Source organism: Pelobates fuscus, chromosome 8, assembly GCF_036172605.1.
Source record: "Pelobates fuscus isolate aPelFus1 chromosome 8, aPelFus1.pri, whole genome shotgun sequence".
NCBI lineage: Eukaryota > Metazoa > Chordata > Amphibia > Anura > Pelobatidae > Pelobates > Pelobates fuscus.
In genome coordinates this window covers 130,222,995-130,246,885 of record NC_086324.1, presented here as the reverse complement: position 1 = coordinate 130,246,885, position 23,891 = coordinate 130,222,995, and the positions used below count along the sequence as shown (strand labels likewise).

General features: G+C 42.6%; 1 protein-coding gene across 1 annotated transcript in view; it reads right to left on the bottom strand.

Moving 5' to 3' along the window:
* BMERB1 (bMERB domain containing 1) overlaps positions 1-23,891 on the bottom strand; it is a 197,274-nt gene that overhangs the window by 99,332 nt on the left and 74,051 nt on the right. The window lies entirely within an intron of this gene.

Here is a 23,891-nt window from a genome sequence, read left to right as displayed (position 1 = left end):
TGACCTTTGGATTTAGCAGAGATTAGGTCATTAGTCACTTTGATAAGAGCGGTCTCAGTAGAGTGGAGAGGGCGGAAGCCAGACTGAAGAGGGTCAAGGAGAGAGTTGGAATTAAGGAAGTGAGACACACGGGTAAAGACAAGTCTTTCCAAAAGCTTTGATGAGTAAGGGAGCAGGGATATGGGACGATAGTTAGAGGGGGAGGACGGGTCAAGAGATGTTTTTTTCAGGATAGGTATTACAGTGGCATGTTTAAGGTCAGCAGGAACAGTGCCAGAAGAGAGAGAGCAGTTAAAGATGTGTGTTAGGATAGGCACAAGACAAGGGGAGAGAGATCTGATAAGGTGAGATGGGACAGGATCAAGTGGGCAAGTGGTGGGGCGAGAGGAACGGAGAAGTGCAGCCACCTCTTGTTCAGTAGCTGGGGAGAAAGTCTGAAGGGTAGGGAAAGCATGATTTATGTGTGGTTGAGAAAGAGAACGGCAAGGAGGGGAGAATTGTTTCCTTAGCTGTTCAATCTTGTCAGTAAAGTAATATGCAAAGCTATCAGCTGTAAGGTTAGTTTTGGGGGTGGCCACAGCAGGGCGGAGAAGGGAATTAAAAGTGTAAAAGAGACGTCTGGGATTGCGGGAGCATGAACTAATGAGAGAGGAAAAGTAGGACTGTTTGGCGAGGGCAAGGGCTGCGCTGTATGAAAGCAACATGAATCTATAATGAAGATAGTCTGCCTGGGTGCGGGACTTCCTCCAGGAGCGTTCAGCACAGCGGGAGCAACTCTGCAAATAGCGTGTTGATTTATTATGCCAAGGTTGGGGTCGTGTTCTCCTCGAGGTGCATGTTTGGAGTGGGGCTGCAGTGTTCAAGGCAGATGTGAGGGTAGTGTTATATGTGGAGATGGCCAGTGAGGGACAGGATATATTTGTACAAGTATTTTACTTTTGTTTTTAGTGTGTCCAATAAATCTTTGTATTCAATTTCTTGCATCCTGGAATATTTGAATTCAACAAGGGACCACGGAGAGTAAACAGTTTGTATTTTGGAAGCCACGGGCAGATACCTTTCAACACCTATAGCCTGAGCCAGCTTAAGGAAAGTGGCTCAAGACCATGTGAGTGAGACCTTTTATATTTCCAATGGAATTAGGCTCAACTTTATTACCCTATTTTTCTTGTTCTTTTATGTCAATTGCAGGAGAAATTAAAGCATTGACCAATTGATTGATCAAAGAGTGCAAATAAGGGTAATGTGTGATTTAATGTATTGTGCTCTCACCTTTTTTTATTGTTTTTAAGTATCCAGTGGCTCTGACAATTTCTCTGGTGATGGCATCATAATTTGACTGGCTTCTGTAAAATGGACATGTATAGGACCCACTAAAGTTCTTTACTGAACCCAGGCATCATTTGGGTCAACAGCAAAAATAGATGTGAGAGGCTGAGCTTGATGGACACAACTAACTATAAATGTCTAAGTTTTCAGAAATTTGGTTTTGCAACATAAAGAATATTTATATACATGAGTCACTCCAAATTAAACATGCAAATGTGTATCAAAAATAAAAAATAAATTAACCTAATGGATAAAAAATAAATTAAATGGGGACCAAAAAGAGGAAAATGAAAAAACAAAGTACTAAACAGAATTTCACTGAGCCACAACCCATCCCAATTCCTCATGTTATGCAAGCTGCAAGCCAAGAACTGTAAGTTGAAATGTTTTTTTCTTTTAAGAAAGGTATATGTTTTTAAATATTCTCTTAAAAAATTGTAGTGGATTTTTTCATTTGCTTATTTTTTTTTCTATAAGCCTTTCCTTTCAAGAAGGACATGTGTATAAGAAACACGTGTTTAAAGAACAGTGATGATCCATTTGATGTTGAACCCTAATCTCCCATTACTCATATTCAATATTTGGCCAATCAAAATTAGTATGAGAATAATGGGAATTGTAATCCAGAACTAGCTGCACGATTATGGCTTCCCCAACAAAGATCTTCTGTGAATGGTAAGTTTAAGATAATGTATCAAAAAATAAAAAAATATAAATATTTGGGTGGAGATTTATCAAAGTGTTCTGTTCTAAAAAGTAGTCTAGAGTTCTAGAAGTGGAGCAATCACTATGGAAACTAGTGGAAGCCACCGAGCACCTTTCCTGCCTCCTCCACAGCTCAGTGAACTTCTGTTAGCTCTCTTGAGCTAAACCCTGCAATTCAAGGCTAGCACATTGACTGAGAGTGTCAGCTGATTGCTCTCATCATCGGGGTAAGCTCACGGAAGACTGCTTCCAAGCTGTCTCTGAGCTGTAGTGGAGGCTGTGCCCGGCAGTAAGAATTCAAACAGTTCTAAAATGCGCTGTAATGGTCATGGGATTTATGGTGCTAGAAGTGTTCCTTTAATGCATGATAAGCATTGATCACAACAATAGTGGAAAGCAATGAAGCGTACATACCATCCAAGGTTTCATATATAACAGAATAACCGACATAACAAATATAAGGGAAACAAATAGAAATAAATAAATAGAGGCCCCACTGTTCAAGGGATGCATGTTCAGGTTATGTAATAACGCTGGGTTTGAATAGCCATTCAGATAGAATAATGCCCTTTTTGGCTCTTCCATGAGCACATATTGTATGCAACTCCATCTGCGGAGAAGGTTTTAGCCAAATGTCTCAGCTGTGTTGTAGGGAACCTTTTAATGCAATTTATGAACAATGACCGTTATTAATTTATTCAGAGTTGCTGAATGTGTTGATAAATTACAAATAACCTAATAACAAATCATTCTACATAACATTGTTCAATTAGCCTTCTTTTCTGATACTACAAATAAGCATTACATGGATAAATTTGTTGCTGGAATTTGTGAGTTGGACTATAAACCATAATAACGCACTGGGAGAGTTACAGAGTAGCAGCTTAAAGGGACACTGTAGGCACTGCAAATTATAGTGTCTGGTCCCCTAATACGGTCCTTCTATTCAGTGTTCAATGCTGAATGAGGAAGCATTTATCTGAGCAACAGTGTCCATTAATCCAACAGGTTTGAGACATTTTCCCTGAAACTATATTGTATTCTGTAGTTATGTTCACTGCTACAGTAAAGGAATATTTCAAGCACTATAACCTCTGCTCCTCTACCTGCTGCAGTGGTTATGGTGTCAGATGTACCCTTACGCCCTCCCAGTTTATCCTGTTAGAACGTTTTAGAATGGTTTAACAACATACCTGGATCCTCTAAGTACCAATAGAATGGCTTTGTTCAGCCTAGGCCCAGCCAATACAGGAACATGTTCATTGGCTGAGAACGATCACATGATGCTCTCTACCAATTAGCACATCATTGCATGGCCATGGTCCTGCTTAGCTCCATGGAGCTAGTGGGCTGGAGCCAGAGGGGCCTGGTGGGACACAGGTCAAACTGTATTCTGATACAGTTTGACAAATTACACTGGGAAATCACAAGGGCAATTTTTGCCACCCCGACAGCACACTATTGTAGTTATGGTACTTGAAGTGTTCCTTAGTTGAGCCACAACCCATCCCAATTTCTTGTGTTATCCACATCTAACATGTAGCAAGCCAAGTACTGTCAGTTAAAATGTGATTTTGTTTCTTAAATTTTATCTTCAGAAAACTGTAGTAGTTTTCATTTGCCGTTTTTTTTCTATAAGCCTTTCCTTTCAAGAAAGACGCGTTTAAGACATAAGTGTTTAACGATAAATATGCATCTATATGCAGCTGTGGGAGCCTTCATTTTCCCCTCTGTTGGTGCTGGGAGAAAGCGACTGTTCAACAAATGCACTGTGCTCTCCCACTTGTGACTTTACTCATACGATCAACTCCCAACTGACTCTGCGCATCAAAAAATCTACAGTATTGATATCATTATATGCAGCTTTAAAAATGACCCAGTTAAAAAATATACAGCTATTCTGGGACTTAATATTTGAATTTTAATATTGTCAAAAATCATATTGTTAGCTTTATACAAATAATTTTGTGAGTGCAAAAAGGAATGCATTATTTTGGGGAGGGGGAGTAAGAATTAAAGACTTGGGGTAAAAGTTTAAAACGAACAGGACGTTCAGGCAGTATAACAAGCTGACAAAAACGCCAACTGACACTTTAAGAAAACATTACATTAATCACTAGAGCATACAAAACACCTGTGTTAACAGTTTTTAAAATGCTTCAGTGACTTTACAGCTATTTTTAATATATTTTTTCTGTCACTTGTGCTGAGGAGATGTTCTATACCAGCGAAAAACCCACTACCTCGATTGTATCATTGACTGTTTACATTCTGTTGTTTTAGATTGTGTTAAAATCGCAGTAATATGTACAAGGGATTGATAAGATTGAATGCCCTTAATGTCCCTAGCCAAAAGAGTCCATCGCTCAGAAAGCTGAAATCTACCGGTGTAATTCTAATATACATAAAAGGGGTAGCTGCGGTTGGACTCTGAGAACCCAAATGGTTGAGTGACTCCTTATGGCAAGCAATTTGGTGACCTAGTTAAAAATGACTGTGAAAAAGATTTGATTCTAGAGCTTCAGAGTTCAATTCTTCTACACCACTGACTGTATGTGCAACATGTTCTGGAGGGGGTTTGGGATATCAGATGTCAAACCCACGGTAATGTTGAGAACAGCCTGTGTCATAAAAGGTCTTTCGACTAGCCAGGTACAGAACACCAATTCACTGCCTATATTGTAGAAAATGTTTGCGACTGTCCAGTTAATGTTGATTTATATAAGAAAATAAATAAAACTGCTGAACCTATTTAAAAAATTGTTATCATGATACTGAAAGTTTTTATACTCCAGTTTAAAAAAAAAAAAACACTCGCATCTTCAAACAATCCCTTGTCTCTCTTTTTAATCCCTTAATGATATTTGGATCCTAGAAGGTCTGAGTTCAGTGGTGGTACCACCGCAGTCGCAATGGTGACTGGGTGTAACTGGGCCCGTCACTCAAAGGGGCCTGGCTGCGGTGACCCCTGCTGATCCATCTTTTTTGACTGTCTATGCTAGGAGGGATACATGACTTCAGGAGCGAACAAGAAGCGAGTCTCTGGTGAGCAGTGAGTGTGAGAAAGGTCCGGAGCCTCCCTGTGTGTGAGGGGCTTCGGGTGCTTGCTGGCAGAATGTGAGCGGGTTTTGGAGTGCCCATTGACCTGGCAGTGGCACCTATGGCAATGTGTATACAGGTAATCAGGGGCAGGAGTGGGGGCAGTCATCACATAAAGGTATACAGGAGCAGGAGTGGGGGTCAGTCATCACTGTCTGAAAGCTGTGCCCAGGGTTGTGTGTGACAGAGAGTCACATAGAGACACACTGTACCATGGGTACAGCAATGGAAGAGCAGGGCAGGGGGCACATGGGAGGACACAAGGAAGGCTTAGATCAGAGTGTGACAGGGCTACTTGGATCTGAGGTGTGAAATTATCTTACACAAACGGAATGGCAGCCTTTGACAGGAACAAGACAGAGTTTCTAAGCATGTGTGTCTGTGCAAGCATCTACAAATGTGTGTGTGTTTGTGTGTGTCAGTTCATGTATCTGTGAATTTGTGTCTGTGTATCTGTGGACAGAGGCGGCTCTCTAATTAGGCGGTTTAGGCGGCCGCCTAAGGCCTCGCGCTGGCTGGGCCCTCGCGGCCACCTAAACCGCCTTAGGGCAGACTGTGTCAGGTCCTCGGTCATTGACCGAGGACCCAACACCAGGAGGGGGCCTGGCGGCTTGCTCAGTATGCCACCGTGTGCGAGGCCTCTCCTGTCTGCCCGGCCAGCAATCGCAGACACCGGTCTGCAGTTCCTCAGTGTGCAGAGCTGCAGACCATGTGTCTCGCGAGAACTGGTCAATCAGAGCGTTGCTGGGGGGTTACCACGGCAACGAGCTACAAACCGGATTTAATGGCCACAGGACCACTAGGCAGCCCTCACTGGACCACCAGGAAAAAAAAGGTATTTAGTCTATGGAGGTATTCGAAATACCGGGAACACGGAGACTGATCCTACAGCTGTTTGCATTTTATGATTACTTGGGGGTGGCAATCTTGGTGATGTAAGCACTTTATGTCTTGTGTATAAATCACTTGTGTTGTCTGTATACTTTAGGACTATAGCATTGAAAAAGGGCTTGTGCCCGAAACGTCTGTTTATCCTGTGTCCTCAAATAAACTACAGGATAACTTGGCTGTGCACAACCAAACTGGAGGCACAGAACTCCTTTTCTTTCCTTGTTTGCTAAAATCTAAATCATATTGACACCAAATCAATGCAATAATTTAGAGCATTATATATATACCTATGTTAATAAACTCCACACCTGCTGTAGTAAACTATTAAGTATTAAATAATCCTGCATCAACAACATTAATCATTAACTCCAAACATGCAGCACAAGACTTGCACACACCGCATTAAAACCCTGTACTCACAACAGCAATACCCCTATGCATCCTTGCATGGCCCTGGCCCTGCTTAGTTCAGTGGAGCTATTGGGCTGGGGCCATAGTTACTGACAGGATACAGGTAAGTTGTCAAACTATTGTGATACAGTTTGACAAATTACACAGGGAGGGCACATGGGCAATTTTGGCACCATAATCACTACAGCGCACTATTGTGGTTATAATTAACTCCAAATGTGGAGTAAATATAACACGTCATGTTACAGAGGGCATGGGTTAACAATAAAAGAATAACAAAATTTGACCAGTGGCTTTTCCCGAAAACTAATTAGGGCTCCAGCCCCGTAGCATTGCCCCTGGCTAACTAGCTAGGCCAGTCAATACTACACAAATTTGGTCGAAATTGATATTCCTAATACAAATGAAGGGCGTGCGCAGGCACCTAGGGAATGTAAAAAGGAGTTTTACTTATCAAAAAGGAGTTTTACACTGCTGAAATGTGAGCTAGCCAGTGTCTCCAGGCACCATGACTACGTAAATGATATAAAGTGGTCATGGTGCCTAGAATGTCTATTTAAATATGGGCATTATTGTCACACCACTACAAGTAGCTTAAATTAATCTACTGAAATTAAGCAAAATAAAACTTCAGTTATATTGATTTTATTTTAAACCATCATATAGACTCTGTCGTAGTTAGATAGAACATTGTTTCGCCTTGGGTATCTCTGAAAAGGAAAAATCGAAAAAAAAGATTTAAAAAAAGTGCTTCCATTATTTATGACATGGCTATGCTGCTTTAGAGCAATTCCCTTGTAATATGTGGTTTGTCTGGAAATAGGTCATATTGCCTCCCATACATTTTGTGTTTCACTGGGCTGATTAATTAAATTAAATTAAAGCAGGCTTGCAACGCCTATTAAACAAACACGGTGTCAATTAAAGTTATCTGGGTGAATTTTGATGGATAATATTATACAGAAAACATCAATGAATATGCTAAATAAATGGCCCTATAAAGGAATTCCACCCATATTTTAAGTTTGTTTGCTCAATGGGCAATGAATTAATATGAATTATTACTTATATTTATAGGATAGACGCATAGATCTGACTTACTGAAAATTATCCTGTTGCACCCAATGTAAAAAAAGTATCTAAGGGAGACATATAGGATACACTAGAACTATACTGAAAATGATCTTGCGTTAAGTATATCATGGTTTGCATGAACATCACATTATAGTTACAGTTATAATGTTATACATTTCATAAGGTTACTGAGCTTAAACATATGAGAAATTTGCAAAACAAGGATATCAATTTTAAACATTTACACAATGATAGTTAAATATTAATATTTTATATTTTAATATATTTATCCCATTTAATTTCAACCATCCTGTAGGGGGCATATTAGAGTAAGCACTGCAATGATTTAAGAGGTGTGTACCTCCAACAGGCTTTCATCACTACAATTATTCATTTTGATATTGAGCTAATGGGGTCTTGTTAATCACTCATTAAACTAACATTTTGGGCGCCAATACAAATTAATGCATTTGATCCGTTTTGCCCTCATTAATATGCTACTGGTTTGACATGCTAAAATCGTTTTGGTTTTTGCCAAAAAAAATGTATGTTTAAATAAAGCCTGCCTCCTTCGCCACACCCCCTCATGCCAGAAAGACCACTAGGACATGATCTATATTAAATATGAAACTTTGACTAAACCGTAGTTTCTCTAGTGTTCTCTTCTCACTTACATATTTCAATTTAGCATTTAATAAAATAAATGTGGCTATGGGCGACTTTCCTGCAGAAAGGTTCTCAGGCTCTAACAGTTTCACTAATAACATGCCGGTGTATATTTTTAGACTGAACTTGGTAGCTCCTTGTGTTTTGTGTTTTGTTGTCTTTCTAAACGATGAAGTTGAAAGTCAGATTTGCCCTTAAAGCCAATGCGGACATCGCTAAGCAGAATCTATGTGCAATTCACTGACTCCGCCACTCGGTCACAAATAAGAGATGCCGATAGTTATGGTTAAGCAGAGTAAATGGTGAGAACCGCACTCAATCCCAACGGCCAAGGGTGCTCCAGAGCAGGACCAGCAATCCCAGAACAATAATCCAAGAAGAAAAACTCACAGGCACTCCAATTTTTAAGCCGCAGGCAGATTTATTGTGACAGAATGCAACGCAACGTTTCGACCGGCTTGAAAAAGACCTTTCTGGTCGAAACGTTGCGTTGCATTCTGTCACAATAAATCTGCCTGCGGCTTGAAAATTGGAGTGCCTGTGAGTTTTTCTTCTTGGATTATAGTTATGGTAAAAACTTATTGTATATGTGTTGCAATCAGTGGCGTACATACCAGGGTTGCAGGGGTCGCGGCTGCGACCGGGCCCGGCCCACCAGGGGGCCCGGGGGCCCCTGCGACCCGGTTTGTACCCACAGGGCCAGCCTCTTCTGCTGGGGGGCCCATGAGCCGGCCACCTCCGGGCCCCCCGAGGCTGGCCCTGCTGTCACCCGGCTGGCGGGCGCGCGAGGGAGCACTGTCCCCTGGGTGCTCCCTCTTCAGCTCCCTCGCGCACCGCACTGAAACCGGAGCCGGAAGATGACGTCATCTTCCGGCTCCGGTATCAGTACGCGGCGCGCGAGGGAGCTGAAGAGGGAGCACCCAGGGGACAGTGCTCCCTCGTGCGCCCGCCAGCCGGGTGACCAGCAACACCACTGGACCCCAGGGAATCCCCCCAGCTCTCACACAGGTAAGGAGGCTGGGGGGATTAAATAAAAAAAAAAAAAAACAGAAAAAACGTGTGTGTGTGTGTTTAGTGAGTGTGTTAGTGAGTGTGTGTGAGTGTGTGTGAGTGTGTTAGTGTTAGTGAGTGTGTTAGTGAGTGAGTGAGTGTGTTAGTGAGTGTGTTAGTGAGTGTGTTAGTGAGTGTGTTAGTGTGAGTGATTGTGTTAGTGAGTGTGTTAGTTTTAGAGTGTGTTAGTGTTAGTGTGTGTGTCTGTTACTGAGTATGCTTGTGTGCGTCTGTCACTGAGTGTGTGTCTGTCAGTAAATGTGTGCGTCTGTTCATGAGAGTGTGTGTGTGTCTAAAGCACTTACCTTTCTCCAGCGCCGGGCTCCCTTGGCGCTGGGGATCTCTCCGTCCCGATCCGCCTCTCAGCTCCGAATGCACATGCGTGGCAAGAGCCACGCGCGCATTCAAACCGCCCATATAGGAAAGCATTACTCAATGCTTTCCTATGGACGTTCAGCGTCTTGTGAGAATCGCAGAAAATCCTCTAGCGGCTGTCAATGAGACAGCCACTAGAGATGGATTAACCCTCAGTGAAACATAGCAGTTTCTCTGAAACTGCTGTTTTCAGCTGCAGGGTTAAAACTAGAGAGACCTGGCACCCAGACCACTTCATTGAGCTGATTTGATCTGGGTGTCTGTAGTGGTCCTTTAAGTGTATGTGTTTATGCATGCACTGGCGTACATACCGCGGTCGCACGGGTCGCAGCCCTGCGACCAGGTGCCCGCCCGCCATGTGTTGCGGCCCCAGCCCGCGCAGTTTTCGCACCGGGGCCCCATGGGTTGTGTGTACGCCACTGGTTGCAATGTTTGTTTTTGGGTTACTGAATATATATTGCTAACTGTTTTTAGCAGCTGTTTAGGATTATAATTATCATGGCTGTTGTGACAAAAGGGACTCTGGTGTGGACACATAGCACAAGAGGCAGAGCCTCTCCTCTCCAGCTGGGACCAAAAAGATTGTGATACGGACTGTTCTGATGAGGTATCTGCCTGGCCGAACTCCTTGTTGTCAGGTTGGACATGCACAAATGGGGGAAGGGAACTGTAACATATACTCGTATATCGTTTACTGAGTTTTTAAAAACCCTGGTTCCTCAATGTTGAGATACATGCAAATATGTTCTCTTTTCTTTTTTCTATTTACTTTAAGCATGTATTTTCTTTTTGTTGGCTACTTTACTACATATGATAGTTGGTTAATGCCACATTTAAGTGATATTTGTCATCACTACTCTTCCTACTCCCCCCCCACCCCCCCATCCCACACGTAACCCTCTAGGTTAGGGGCAATTAAGGCAGAGGCTTGATTATCTGATCTTTTTGATGCTTTGTACTGAAATCATACCTTTAACCATCTTGCTCTCACCATACCAATAGGCCTCCCAGCAAGCTACATCCCGTACACTGGGAGTACCCTCGCAAATCATCTTCACTGCACATATGCTGTGCCTATATTACCCACTAACACTGGTTACTTGAGCATATCTAACGCCCATTCTCCGAGGACATCTAAGAATTTAACATCTTCTCATTCTGCCACTACAACGTTACCCCTCCCAGTTATACATATTTTGATTGTTTCCTCTTTTATAAACAAAAAAAGTGCCTTGTTAATATATTGTCGCTGTATAACCTTTTCTTTACCTACTGCATACATGTTCAATGCAAACCATGTCTAAGCAATGCAAAAAAAATTTTTCTTTCTAGAAGTCTATTTATTGTCCTACATAGAGTAGTTATAGGATATAGGATATATAGAGTATCTTATAGAAACGAAACATATCAGGGCAGTATATCCTGCATTGCATGTGGATAGGCTACCAAGTCGAGTCATAGCACTAAGTATAGAGATCAGCTATGCAAGTTAACGCAAGTACCGAAGAACAATATTAGGCCTGAACTGTTGCGCCTTTGGAAACAGAGACGCCGGGGCTGTATCATAACAGTTGTTTACAATTTATATATACATTCTCATTTCCCGTTTGTTTTCCCTGTTATGTTCCCACTTTGTTATTTTACTGTATATGTTTTTTTTTTTTTCCATTTCTCTTTTTTATTGGTTTTGGTAGTACTCCAGCATAATACAGTTGCATAATACAATTGTTGATGCAGCAGCTCATTGATCAGGTACGACATCACCAGTTTGCTACGCACCATATACATCATAACATCATAACATGTACAGTAGCATTTACATTGATAGCAACATTTATGCAGCACCGATTCTACTTTTCTTTGGTGTTGTGTTATATCATTGCTTGTGTGACAGCTCGTTTGAGGTATTTTTTTTTTTTTTTACATGGAGCTGTAGTCACTCGGGCTTTCTATTGTTGGTGGGCGTACTAGAATTATTCTCTATTGTATCATGCAACCGGGTACAAAAGAAAAAAGGTTAAGGGAAGGGTAACATTCAACAGTAACTCAACTTGTGTAACCGTGTATCCTAGGTTTTTCCTGTTGTGCATATTGTTTTGGTTCCACTACCGGACCCTGCGGTACTTATGATTTGTGGCATGGTTTGTGGCATGTCCCCCCTAATCATTCCTCTGGCGCGTGTGTTTCGATGTGCCTTAGTGCCTTATTCATCTGTTCCGTCCTTTGCTCGGACGTTGAGACACCCGCCCCATTGGATTCCATGTTTTTCCGGTGTTCCTTGCAATTTGTGTGCCATTCTCTTATACAGGCATATGCTATCCACCTGTTTTGCTACCTCCTCTAAGGTTGGAGGTGTCTCGACTTTCCACTTTGAGGCTATCACAATTTTGGCTATGGTTAATATGTTTAAAGCAGTCGTGGTTGCTGGGTGTCTCACTGGATTGCTCGCGGGGAGCATATGAAGCAAGTAATGTACCGGGTCCAGTGGTATAGTTATGCTAGTGGTTTCGTGTATGAGTGTTTGGACAGAGTTCCAGAACGGAGTTATGATCGGACAGTCCCAAAATATGTGTAGCAGCGACCCTGATGTGCGATCGCACCTGCAGCATAGTGGGGAGGAGATTTAGATACATTCTAGCTAGTCTTAAGGGGACCAAATACCAACGCATTGCAATTTTGCAATATGCTTCCCATAGGGACAAGCTTTTAGACGCTCGTTTTGTTGAATAGTAGGCTTCATGCCATTGTTGTAATGTAAGTGGTTTCCCTATGTCTCCTTCCCATTTTTCCATGTAAGGAAGTTTGTGCTCGGATTTCCCTCGTTCTAGTGCATTATATCATAGTGCTAAAGGTTTGATGGAGCGGGATGTCAGAATGTAATGGGTAGTTTTTGGTAGTTTTGAGGGTGTTGTCAGCTTGGTGTGAGTTTGTAGTATGTGCTTGACTCTTAAATATTTGAATATATCTCTGGAGTTCAGGGAGAACTCGCTTTGCAGGGTTGGGAATGCTTTCAGCACGTTCTGGTTATATAGGTCCTGTATTTTACAGATCCCTAGGGCCGTCCATGTGTGTAGCGGGAGGTCGGGTGAGATAGCCTGCAATGCTGTGAGTGGTGCTTCTTTGAATAGTGTTTGTGTGTCCATGACCTCTGATGCCCACTGTCTCCAAGTGTTCAGAGTGTTTTTTGTGCACCATCGTGCGGTATTCCCTATGGTTGTTGGTTCGGGTGTCCAGAGGACATTTGTCAGAGTGGCTGGGTGTATGCAGGCATCCTCGAGAGCTAACCATAGAGAGGTTTGTTCTGCGCCTGGAGATCTGATTAATCTTAGTCCTTGTGCTAATAAAGATGCCCGGTAGTAATTACGGATGTCCGGAACACCTAAGCCTCCTTTCGCATATGGTAGGCTAAGTTTGGCGGTGGCCATTCTGGAAGGCTTCCTTTTCCATATGTGGGCGTTAATGATAGTCTGGAATCTTTTTAGCATTTTGGTCGACAGTGGTATGGGGAGTGTGCGGAAGAGATAAAGTACGTGGGGTATAATCATCATTTTAATGGAGTTAATGCGCCCCTGCCACGACACTTCCAACCCTTCCCATTGACTCATTTGGGATGCAAGTTTGTGGATCATAGGAGTGTGGTTCTCCATAGTTAATGAGTGTATGGACTTTGTTAGTTTTATGCCCAAGTATTGGATCGAATTAGATCGCCATTCGAATGTACCGTATATACTCGAGTATAAGCCGAGTTTTTCAGCACATTTTTTGTGCTGAAAAACCCCAACTCGGCTTATACTCGAGTCAATTGTCTGTATTATGGCAATTTGCATTGCCATAATACAGACAGGGGCTGTGGGGGCTGCAGAGAGCGTTACTTACCTCTCCTGCAGCTCCTGTCAGCTCTCTCCTCCTCCGCGGCTCTCGCGAGATTTACACTGGGAGCTGACCGAGGTGCTGAACGGACCGGCGGAGGAGCTGACAGGAGCTGCAGGAAAGGTAAGTAACATCTCTCTGCAGCCCCCACAGCCCCCTCCTACACAGTGCCCATCCACTGGACCACCAGGGAAGGAGAGCCCCCCTCCCTGGCCAGCTAGCAAGCAGGGAGGGGGGACGAAAAAATTTATATATAGCAATAATAATAAAAAAAATAAAAATTATAAAATAAAAATAATAATTAAATCAAAAATTATAATAAAATAAAAAAATAATAATAAACTAATTTAATAAAAAAAAATATTAAAATAATAAAAAATAAAAATGCCCACCCCCCACCAAGGCTCTGCATCACACTCTGCATTACACACACACACACACACACTGCACTCATACACACACACACTGCACTCATACACACACACACTGCATTCATACACACACACACTGCACTCATACACACACACACTGCACTCATACACACACACACTGCACTCATACACACACACACTGCACTCATACACACACACACTGCATTCATACACACACACACTGCATTCATACACACACAGCATTCATACACACACACTGCATTCATACACACACACTGCACTCATACACACAGCATTCTCATACACACACACTGCACTCATACACACAGCATTCATACACACACACTGCACTCATACACACACTGCACTCATACACACACTGCACTCATACACACACTGCACTCATACACAGCATTCTCATACACACACACTGCACTCATACACACAGCATTCTCATACACACACTGCATTCATATACACACTGCACTCATACACACACTGCACTCATACACACTGCATTCTCATACACACACACTGCATTCTCATACACACACACTGCATTCTCATACACACACACTGCATTCTCATACACACACTCTGCATTCACATACACACACTGCATTCATTATATACACACACTGTAAATAAATATTCAATTAATATAATTTTTTAAGGATCTAATTTTATTTAGAAATTTACCAGCAGCTGCTGCATTTCCCACCCTAGTCTTATACTCGAGTCAATAAGTTTTCCCAGTTTTTTGGGGTAAAATTAGGGGCCTCGGCTTATATTCAGGTTGGCTTATACTCGAGTATATACGGTATGTGTTTCTTCTAATTTTTTAATCGTGGCCTTTGGTAGTTGGATGGGGAGAGCCTGGGTTTTGGCTGTATTATTTTTGTAGTACGGCACTGAGCCATACTTGTTCAGCAGTTTAGTAGGACTGGGATAGACTGTATCGGGTCTGTCAGGAATACCAGTATGTCGTCCGCAAATAGGGCTAGTTTTTGTTCTCCCGCAGGGGTGCCAAGCCCCCGGATTAGTGGGTCGCGTTTAATGTTATAGATGAGGGGCTCCAGACACAGAATGAAGATGAGTGGGGATAGTGGGCATCCTTGGTGTGTGCCATTGTGGATGTGGAAAGGTCTGGAGAGGAAACCTGTATTATAGATCTTTGCCGAAGGACAGCTGTATAGTGCTAGGATACTAGTTATAAAGGGCTGTGAAAATCCCTGAGCTTCAAGGGTCTTTCTCATGTATCTCCAATTCAGGCAGTCGAACGCTTTTTCTGCGTCGAGTGCCAAGAGGACTCCTTGCTGGTTTGATGTGTGTGCCCATTCAACTAGGTTGATGAAGTGTCTAGTATTATCCCCCACCTGCCTACCGGGCACAAACCCTGCTTGCTCCTTCGAAACTAGCTTGGGTAGAAGTGGTTTCATCCTGTTTGCTAACAATTTAGCGTAGAGTTTTGTATCGGCATTCAGTAGGGAGATAGGTCTGAGGTTAGCACACATTGTAGGTGTTTTATTGGGTTTAGGGAGTGTTATTATGTGGGCTTCTAGTATTTCTGGCGGGATTTCTCCTGTCTCTTTTATGTGGTTGAAGAGTTTGGTAAGTTGTGGGGCCAGGGTATCACCAAATTTGTGGTAGTAGTAGTTTGTTAGCCCATCTGGGCCCAGTGCTTTGTGTTTAGGCAGTGACGTTATCGTGGAACGAAGTTCTTCGTCTGTGAATGGCCTCTCTAATGAGATTTTCTGATCCTGGGTGAGTGTTGGGAGGATAGTGTTGTTAAAAAATGCTTGTAATTCCCTCTCCGTGGGTTGGTGTGTGGTACTGTCCCTGTCAAGCTGATACAATGTGGCATAATAGGAGGCTAGTTCCTCTACCATGTCTTGAGGGTTGTATAACTTGTCACCTGTCGCGGATATGATGTATGGGAGCTTAGCGGTTTGATATCTCTTCTTTATCCTTCTAGCTAACATTTTCCCTGCTTTATTACCTCCTGTATAATGGGTTTGTTTGAGGTAGCGCATGTGTTTTTCAGTGGTGTTTAGGGCTAATGCATGTAGTTGCAACCGTACTTGTTCCAACAGTTTTTGGGTATGCTTTTTGGGGTCCTATTTATGTGTAGCTTCTAATTTAGTGAGTGTTGTTAGCAGCTCAGCTTTCTGTGCGCATGCCCGTCTTTTGCTATTGGCTCCCAGTGGAATGAACGCCCCTCTCAGGACCACTTTGTGCGTTACCCATTGAGTCGTAATGGGCGTTGCGCAAGTTGCGTGATTGGCGAAAAAGTCATTTATCTGTTTTTCTATATTTTTAGATTTCTATGGGTTGTCTAACAGGGCTTCATTTAGTCGCCACGTGCCTCTGCCAAGAGCCGGGTACGGGACGCGGAGCGTAACCGTAAGCGGCGCGTGGTCTGACCACGTTATTGGACCTATAGAGACTTCAGTGAAGTGTGTTAGTGTACTCTTGTCGGTGAGACAGAGGTCTATCCTGGAGTATGTCATGTGGACCGGGGAGTAATATGTGTAGTCCCTATCCGCGGGGTATAGGCACCTCCTGTCAGGGTATTTATATCGGCAGACATTTTGTGCTATGATAGAAATACAAAGTATATATTCTGAAGTCAATCTAAACAGACCAGACTCCATTTTGTTATTTTCAAGCTGACAAAGAGACACAAGATTTCTATCCTTTCTCTAAAACTGACCGCTTTGCCCGAGCTGAATGGAATGTGTAGTATAAACAAACCAAAGAGATAAGACATTGAGAACGGGGGATGGACAGACTGTCTAGGTGCTAATGGAATAGAATAAATTCTAAACCCAGACATAGGTGACAGAGAAGTTTAAATAATTAAATTTTACTTTCTATATGTACAAAGTCCCATTGTAAGTTTGAGTTCATTTGTAGTATTACAAGCTGTCATATTAGGAATTACTACAGAAAATGGAGACACATAGTCTGGATAAAACTGAGAAAGACCCTTTGATCTGAAAGGAAACCTGAGTTATAGGCAAAAGATAGATAAGCCAAAATGACGTCAAAATAGCCACCAGGAAAAGTTAACTCTTTCCTGGATAGGTATGTTTAGTGGGATGAGACTGCCATCTAGAGTCCAAATACTAAAATGGTTACCTAGAAGGGAACCACACCCACAGTGTCCCCATTGGTTCATAAACCAATGACGAACAAAGACATTTTCCCTTTAAAAATTCAGGCATTCAAGCATTCAGGGGATTCAAGAGAGAGATCGATCAAGGCAGAGCCAGGAGGGGTAATGCAGAGAAAGAGACCCATGACAAACAAGTTCCTGAAGCTACCTGAGAACATCTGGTGAGAATATCTATTTACTAGTAATTATCCTGAATGCATTAATTAATTTAAATTAATTAATATTTTCTAGTAGCATGATATATGACTGGATAAAATAGCGATCAGATTTCAATATTTAGAAATCTTAATTACTAAAGAATATATATATGGTTATAGCATCCCATCTGCAGCTGGGATTAATATAGCCATTAATGTATTTATGTGACATATCACATGTTAGCATATCGTGACATTTATCCAGCTGTATTGATTTGCTCTAAAATAAGATAAAATATCTGTTAGACAAATTAATTAAATATCAGTTTATATAACATAATAAGACTTTCTCTTAATTGGATGGATTCAAGGAAGTGGTTACTGACTGTTTAAATATTATTACATTTAAAATTACATAGGAGTAGATCTTAAATCCCTAGAAGAGGTCTAGCCAGCATTGCACGGGTTATTTCTAACTGCCAGCTGAAAGTTTTTATGGCTTTATTGCTCTACGCTGCAGCTCTAAGGAATTCTCTTCTCCCCGTGAAACTTTCTTTGTCTCTGTGAAAGGGGTCATCAATCTCTTGACAGCTAATGCTATAGATTCTATACTGTATTAACCAGGAAACGTATTGCCACTTTGTATTGCATATTGTTTTATACTGAATTCCCATTGATTATTATCACGCATGTTACTTAATATTATATTTTAAAATGTCACAATAAATTATCTATTTTTATAACAAATTGTGATTTATTATATGATATACATTTCACTTATAACGATAAACGTTCCTTGGGATCTGAGAGATGAATTAGTGGGCAACTTCTCAATCTGTTTACTATTATTATCCCATAAATATCCCCACACTCCATGAATCATACAAGTCATGTGTTAGGAGTAGTTTGGTGAGGTGTTGTCCCAATAAGATAGATGATCTTTTGGGAGCTTTGTTCCCTGTTGTTTCATGTCCATGTTTGGGTCAGTTGTGTAGTTAAAGTCACCGCATAGGATTACGTGTCCACGTTTATATCTGTCCAGTTTTTTTAGTGCTGAGGTAAGGAAGGATTTTTGATCTTCGTTGGGGGCATATAGTGAGGCTATCGTGATCTCTATGCCATTTAAGTAACCCACCAGTATGAGTAGCCGGCCATTCCTGTTTGCGTGTTGTGTGCTCATCGTAAATGCCCAGTCATCATGGAAAAATATGGAGACCACTCTGGATTTTGTTGGGGAGAATGCGTGAAAGGCCTGCGTATATTGTTTCACAGAAAATGTTGGCGTGTTTCGTCTACAAAAATGGGTTTCCTGCAGACAGGCTATCGCCGCTTTGGACGAGCGCATTTCCTGCACTGCCAGCCTTCGTTCGTGGGGGCTGTTAAGGCTTTTGACGTTAAGGGAGAATAACTGCCTTGAGTTAACCATTGGGATTAAGATTTGGACTATTCTGTTTAGCAATTGCTAGACTGTCTTTGGGGGAATTCCCTGTGATAGTGCGTGTTGGTTTCCGGTGGTTTGCGGGCCGCGGTCTGTGGGAATAGGTTGGGGTTTGCACATTGTGTTCAGGTCTACAGGTTAACAAGCAGTACAACCAGGTATTGAGTAGAGAAATAAATGGATACATAAACATAAACATAAGTAAAAATAAGCAAATAAGGTATGTACAAGGTGCCCTTTTGGTCTTGGACATTCTACTCGATTGGTCTGCAACCCGAGCCGCAGCCGGGCAGCAGATCAATCCGGGAGGCGTGGTCTAAGGAGAGCAGCCGTGTCAACGACCCTTTAAACATGGTTTCAAACATAAGACGTTGTTCATTTGTTAGGACCTTTGTGTGTTTTACCGGTGTGAGTGTTTTTTTTTTTTTGTGTGTGACATCATTAATTGTGTGTGGCCTTGCTCAGGCCTGTGTGTGTAACCTCCTAGAAGAGGGACTTATTCAAAGATATCGGATGTCGTATTTGTGTGGTGAAGTGTTTCATGGTATATATCTATATATCGTGCTAATTCAAAAATATCTGATGTATGTCGTATTTGTGTGGTGAAGTGTGACATGGTATACATACATATTGGCATCAGTCAGTTGAGCGATGTCACACACAGTCCTGGTCCTACGAGTGTTGCAAGCATGTAGTCTTTTTAAGTATCACATTGCTGTTTTCTGGGCGAGCACGCCATGTGCCATTCCGTCGACAGCCGCCGAGGCATCTTGGAGCTTTGTGCAGGAGAGTCCTGAGATCCAAAAAGTCCCCAGTCCCTTAGAAGTTTCAGGCCTTCAGCTGGTTCCTCGATGTTATGGTGTTTGTTGTCTTTCCATATCAAGAGTTTGGTCGGGTATCCCCAGCGATATTGTATGTTGTGATTGCGCAGCGTTTTCGTGACAGAGATGAATTCTCGCCTTCTTTCCATGGTGAGCGCCGATAAATCAGCAAATACTTGGACGCCTTGGTACGGCTCTAGTAGTCGTTGCATTTTGCGTGCCGCGGTCATCAGCGCTTCTTTAGATTTGAAGTAGTGAAATCTGACCACCGTGTCCCTTGGTGTGTCTGTTATGAAACGCGGGGGTCTCGGAATGCGGTGGGCCCTGTCCATGAGCCACCCTTCTTTCTCTATGGCCGGTACTAAGGTGGTGCTTAGGCCTAGGATGTAGTCAGGGACAGTATCATGGGTGACGCTGTCTGGGATTCCCCGGAATCTTACATTATTCCGCCTTGAGCGGTCTTCTATGTCTGCGGTTTTTCTCTTTAGAAGTATGTGCTCTTCTCGGAGCGTGTGCAGCTGCTCTGCAAACTAGTTTTGTGAGGCGCAGATTTCTTACGTCCGCACTTCCAGGCGGTCTGTGCGTTCACCTATTTCGGTCAATTCCCGTTTAAATTCTGCAGTCAATTTTTTCATGTCCGCATTTAAAGTTGTTCTTAAATCTTGCAGCATTGTGAACAGCCTTTTTTCACTAACTGGTGCCTCTGTGTAGGCATATGAGGATGTGTCAGTTTCAGTTAGCTGGTCTGGTGCAGGAGGAAGGCCCATGCTGTCGTCGCCATCTTGTGGAGATTTGCCCTTGTCTTTTTTGGCGGATCGTATTTGATCCGTCATCTTCAATTGCTTGGATGGGGCCATGGTGTCGGTACCTGTCGGCGGGTAATGTTTTGCCGGGTTTCTGGTCGTCTTATCCGCTTATAGATCGCGATCGGGTCAATTGTGGCCGGGAGCTCTTACTCCATGCGACCGTGCACGCCGGCTGTCAGACATGCCACCCCCTTACTGTATATGTTTTAAGAATTTATATTGTGTTAAAAAAAATTACATTTAAATAAAATCATTATTAAAAATAAAGTAATACACATCAAAGCATTCAAAAGTAACAGCTGTGTAAGAGTATTTACTATGGATGGACATATAGCCCAGTTTTTCTCCATCTTGTACAAGCTTTGGTAAACATGTAGTAGTTATTGGGAGCAGGTAACTATATGTATCTGTGTAATTACTACCATGTGCATTCCCACTGTTGCTATAGGAGTCGGAACTGGGTGAATTTCATTGGACCTTAATAGCAGGCTCATATCTCCTATAGATCTTCTGGAAGCAAGTAAAAGTATACATTTGAAGGCAACAACCCCAATTCCTTGTACTCTTGCCAGTACTACAAGAGACAGAGGATCCTGGGATAGGACATGTAGTCATTACTACAGCACTAGAAGCAAGAGATCAAAGGAGCAAGACAGAGAAATATGTGCGATTATAGTACAGATCTGCTCCCCTTCTCTACAACACAAAAAAGGAATCCCAGAACATTAAAAAACATACAAGACAGACGAATATACCGTGACTACTAAATGTATCCGTAGATTTAAAGGTGTGATAGCCTTTCAAAATGTATAATTTCTTCTCCAGACATTATAAAGATTGATATATGATGGTTTACTAGCTAAAGATGAAGCAGACATTATATCAAACTGGGTCTGTCATTCTGAGCTAAGGTTCTTTTTTGCCAACAAAGTGGAGGAATTGAGGTTATAGATAACCAATAATAAAAGCAGTCTGTGTCGGGGAAATTACAAATCAGTGGCTTCTCATTGAGAAGCGTCCCAGATCGTGCCTTTCCAATGCTTCTCAATGAGCTCTAGCTAGCAAGCTGAAGTGCTGTAATTGTCTGGAGAGTTCCTTTAATAAATGATAAGTTTATCTTACAAATGTTAAAAAACCTATTTAGGATATCATGATAGAAGTAGATAAAGCATTTTTTTAGGGGGATAAAATCAAAGTATAAAAAGTACACACTAGTACTTTTGTTTTGTCACAATCCAATTTTTATAACGAATTAAATAAATGTATATCTTCAAAACATGTAAAATTGTTGCCTGCATTAGGATTGTTAATGAATCAAGTACATTTTCTAAGACAACATAAATTGATGGCTTTTCTTTTTCTGTGCTTTAAGTGGCGACCTTGATTTGGTATAAGGAACAATTTTGGATGCAGAACAACATTTGATATTATGCAGATACCCTGGTTGCCAACACACATTTACTGATTACATTTACGAAGGCTAATTTAAAACGTCTAAGATCCATAAAATTCATAGCTTTATTCACCAATCTGTAAATTCATCTTTGTTAATCCATTCTTAACGTTCAAGCTGCTTTAATTCTGACATGCAGCAGAAAAAGAACAAAGCATTCCAAAAGCCATGTGCTGGTCAACAGTGCCATGCTCTCCTCAAAAATAGCAGACATTCATCTGTTATATCTGAATTGCTGCCAGAAATTAACCAATGCTATTCGAGAATAAGATAGGAAGTGCATATTGTAGCAGGTTCATTTGCACACAGAACAAATGCCCTGTATGTGTATGTTACCTTGAATGCATGCCACCAAGTGTCCTCTGTTCCTCTGTCTCTCTATGAAATCTTGTTGCGTCCTTCTTTCCTACACAGTAACACTCTATTCCAAAAGGTTCAAAATACTTGACTAGAGATGTCGCGAACATAAAATTTTCTGTTCGCGAATGGCGAACGCGAATTTCCGCAAATGTTCGCGAACGGGCGAACCGCCATAGACTTCAATAGGCAGGAAATTTTAAAACCCACAGGGACTCTTTCTGGCCACAATAGTAATGGAAAAGTTGTTTCAAGGGCACTAACACCTGGACTGTGGCATGCCGGAGGGGGATCCATGGCAAAACGCCCATGGAAAATTACATAGTTGATGCAGAGTCTGGTTTTAATCCATAAAGGGCATAAATCACCTAACATTCCTAAATTGTTTGGAATAACGTGCTTTAAAACAACAGATATGAGTGGCACTGTGCACTGGCAGAAGTTGGCAGAGTAGACGCTGTAGGTCTGACACACACGCTTGCAGACAACTAACTGCTATTCAATCTATTACAGTCAAAATTGTATTTTTTTTTAAATGTACACTACTGTTACACCAGATATGTGCACTGGTGTGACACTGTGCCCTGGCAGGCCCTGAAACGCACACGTGTGAAGGAAACTCCCTCAATATCTTACTTTAAGCAGCTATCAACAAGCGAATTTCACCCCAGAAGGGGATGACCCAGCAATGTTGCTCCTACCTGACATGCTTAATAGCGGTCAGCAACTCGACAGAGTCTTACTTACCTCCGCGTGGCAAGTGTGGCCTGGTGCTCACCGGGCGGGAGAGGCGGCCGATCTCCCGATCCTGGGATGCCCAGGAGCAGCTACTTCCCGGCAGGAGCTCCTTCCCCCTCCCCCCTCGGACCGGTGGGGGTTATCCCGGTCCACCCCTGAGAGGCTGTCTGGAGCTAATGGACGCACAGAGCACAGCCGCCCAGGCTGACATACTCATCTGCGACTCTCCCAATATGGCGGCAACCGCGTGTCCTCCTGGTACCAGCAAAGCATTGCAGGATATTGAGTCTAAGCTGGACAGACTTTAATCAATTTTGGAAGCAAATAACAAGCAGGAAGCCCCAACACCACAGCCCCAACAAGCTCCACCACAGCTAAGCAAAGCAGTCCCCATTAAAATCCACCAACGCAAAAGACGTCGAAGACCGGACCGAAGGCACAAACAGAAATGCAGAGCCTGCCCCACGTCAAGCACTCGCCTCCACCTTAAGCCACCACAATCCCGCACCGGACGTAAAATTCGCCTGCCCATTGAAGTCTATGGCGGTTCGCCCAGTTCGTCCGTTCGCGAACATTTGCGGAAGTTCGCGTTCGCCATTCGCTTGCTGGACCTGCGGCAACGCTGGAAGAGGATTGTGAGGAAGAGGAGTCAGAGGAGGAATGTGGCTTTGAGGAGGAGGAGGAAGACCAACCACAACAGGCATCCCAGGGTGCTCGTTGTCACCTATCTGGTACCCGTGGTGTTGTACGTGGCTGGGGGGAAGAACATACCTTCAGTGAGATCACTGAGGACGAGGAACGGGACATGAGTAGCTCGGCATCCAACCTTGTGCAAATGGGGTCTTTCATGCTGTCGTGCCTGTTGAGGGACCCTCGTATAAAAAGGCTGAAGGAGAACGACCTGTACTGGGTGTCCACGCTACTAGCAGAAAGTGCCTGAAATGTTACCGAATTACCGCAAGTTGGAAAGGATGCAGCAGTTCCAAAATAAATTAAAAAGTATGCTTTACACAGCGTATAAGGGTGATGTCACAGCACAACGGGAATCTAACAGGGGAAGAGGTGAAAGTAATCCTCCTCCTCCCACGACCACGCCGGCAA